We start from the raw sequence: 3,083 nt of genomic DNA on the forward strand, positions 1-3,083 counted from the left end.
AATTAAAAGACAAGCCTCTGGAGTATTTTGAAAGAAAAAAACAGGAACATGATGGACAGAAAAAATTACTGAGGGCCACCACATCACTAAATGCAAATGCACTGAAAGCATCGTACTTGGTGGCTAACCGTATTGCTTAGGCTAAAAAACCATTTACTATTGGTGAAGAATTGATTTTGCCCTCTGCTAAAGACATTTGCCGTGAAGTTCTTGGAGAGGATGCTGTTAAAAAGATTGAGCAGGTGCCTCTGTCGGCTAGCACTGTGACACGGCGCATTGAAGAAATAGCCGAAGACATTGAGACACAATTGTTGGAGAGGATTAATACATCACCGCATTACGCCCTCCAGGTAGACGAATCTACAGATGTTGACAATAAGGCAATACTACTGGTGTATGTGCGATATATTTATCAAGAGGATGTGCATGAGGATATGCTATGTGCATTATCATTGCCAGCCAACACCACCGCCACAGAACTGTTCAAGTCGCTGGATGGCTATATATCAGAAAAACTGAAATGGTCCTCTTGTGTCGGCATATGCACAGATGGAGCTGCTGCTATGACTGGACGGCTGTCTGGTTTAACTACTCGGATAAAAGAAGTTGCACCTGAATGTGAATCTACACATTGTATCATTCACAGGGAAATGCTGGCAAGCCGAAAAATGCCCCCACAATTGAACAGCGTATTGAACGATGCTGTTAAAGTTATTAATCACGTCAAAGCACAAGCCCTTAACTCTCGCCTGTTTGAGCAACTTTGTGAGGGGATGGACGCAGAGCACAGACGCCTTCTCTTGTACACTGAAATAAGATGGTTGTCCCGAGGAAAATCGCTGGCGAGAGTGTTTGAATTAGGAGAACCGCTGCAAAGATTTCTCTCGGACAAGAAGTCACCGCTGGCAGCACATTTCAGTGACCAAGAATGGGTCGCAAAATTGGCTTACCTGTGCGACATATTCAACCTGCTCAATGAACTCAATCTGTCACTTCAAGGAAAAATGGCAACCGTCTTCAGTTTGGCAGATAAAGTAGCTGCATTTAAAGCCAAATTGGATTTGTGGGGACGGCGCGTGAACAAAGGCATATTTGACATGTTTCCAACATTAGCGGGGATTTTGGGTGAGAATGAGCCTGAGCCTTCATTTTCCCAGCTGGTGCACGATCACCTGTCTTTGCTTTTAAAGGAGTTCGAACGCTACTTCCCAACCACAAAAGACCCACGAACTGGCAAGGAATGGATCCGCGACCCATTTGTCAACAAACCAGCTGAATCTAGCATGTCTGTGCAAGAAGAAGATCAGCTGCTGGAGATCGCAAATGACGGCGGCCTTAAAAGTATGTTTGAGACAGCAACTCTGCCGGTGTTTTGGATTAAAGTCATGGCAGAATACCCTTACATCGCCACCACAGCACTGAAAACCCTGTTGCCATTTCCGACATATCTATGTGAAGCGGGGTTTTCTGCAGTGACAACAACCAAAACAAAACAACGAAATAGACTGAACATAAGCAACACACTTCGGGTGTCGTTGTCCCCCATTATTCCCAGATGGGACCGTCTCCTTGGAGACAAACAAGCTCAAGGCTCTCATTAATGTGTCGTTGTCAGGAGTTAAAATTCTCATTAAAATAAAATGTTCTTTATATTTGTTTTTGCGGCGTATCTGTATCTTATTTTGAAGGGATGTTTAAACGTTACGTCACCGCACTTTCTGATTGGCTACCTGTCACATTCCACGGGTTGCGTTCTAGCTTCCAGTCAGGGAAAACCCCACACGCGGTTACAGAGGATTATCAGTTAGGTAAAAAAAAAAAAAATCCCCCCCCCACCCCCACCGGTCCGCAGCAAAATTTCCAAGTCTTGACCGGTCCGCGGTAATAAAAAGGTTGGGGACCACTGCTCTACACCCCTCACCACATGTTTTTATCCAGTATGTACTAACACTAACTCAACATGAGGATTTTGACCTTATCAAATGATTCTCTGGTCTGAGCTCACAGGAAGTTTAGAATGGTTTAAAGATGATGGCACTAACACAAAGGCGAGGTAGAGGACATAAATGTGTTAAGTGTTTTATTATAAATAGCAGAAACAGACAAGTTTGGTAATAAGTATATGAGGTACAGCAAAGGTTGAGCAGTTTATACACATTAGAGGCAAGGCTGAGATGGTTCAAACATGTGCAGAGGAGGGATAATGGTTTTACAGTATTGGACACAGGATGTTGGAGATGTTGGAAAAGAGAAAACCACAGTGAAGGTATATAAATGTAGAGAAGGAGGATGTGTAGGGAGTTGGAAAGACAGAGGAGGATGCTGGGAAAGGGGGAGATGGAGGCAGATGATCCACTGTGGCAACCCCAAAAGGAGGCAGCCAAATACAGAAGAAGATTCTAGGACACACAGAGTGGAACAACAACAACAACAACGAAGAAAGCTAATTCAACCAAATGCATTAGTGGAGTTTTGTGAATTTAATCTGTAACATTTTTAGATACCGAAGCTTTAGTTAATTTACCAGAAATAACTACCTTTTAACCACCACATGCAGCACACAGTGAAATAGGCTTTAGACAGTTATTACTTAAAAGATTTTTAAAAAACTCATCTTTTCATAACAGATAGCACCAGTTCTACTGCTATTTCTATCAGCACATCTGAAATTTATTTCACTAACAAAAAACTATTCCTGCAAAAATGTAAAGTGGTGAGCTGCATGTTTCCTAATGCAATCAGTGAAGTGAAATAACTTTACTGCTTTAGAACAGATGGCTCTGCTTTATGTTTTTTTTTCTAGAAGGGCATTTCTTTAAAGAATCATTATTTGATGAGTCATACATTGTCATACATTTTTTTAGCTTTAAAAGTGCCAAACTAAAGATAATAAATGTAAACTTAACTTTTAGTAAATAAAACAAATTGATTCCATGTATTTATTTATATTTTATACTCAATGAGTTTGTTTATTTTTAGCTTTCTGTTACGACTGATTTTTAGCAAAAAACAGCCATTTTCAATTTACTAACATTTGCAGATCAGTTATAAAATGCATAATTAAGTGTCAGGGCCACAAAAAA

At 40.8% G+C, this 3,083-nt stretch overlaps 1 pseudogene; it reads left to right on the forward strand.

Moving 5' to 3' along the window:
• Positions 1-1,601, forward strand: part of LOC108231559 — a 36,656-nt pseudogene extending 35,055 nt beyond the window's left edge.
• The last annotated feature ends 1,482 nt before the right edge of the window (positions 1,602-3,083 follow it).

The sequence above is a fragment of the Kryptolebias marmoratus genome, linkage group LG4 (genome assembly GCF_001649575.2).
Source record: "Kryptolebias marmoratus isolate JLee-2015 linkage group LG4, ASM164957v2, whole genome shotgun sequence".
In the NCBI taxonomy this organism is placed as follows: Eukaryota; Metazoa; Chordata; class Actinopteri; order Cyprinodontiformes; family Rivulidae; genus Kryptolebias; species Kryptolebias marmoratus.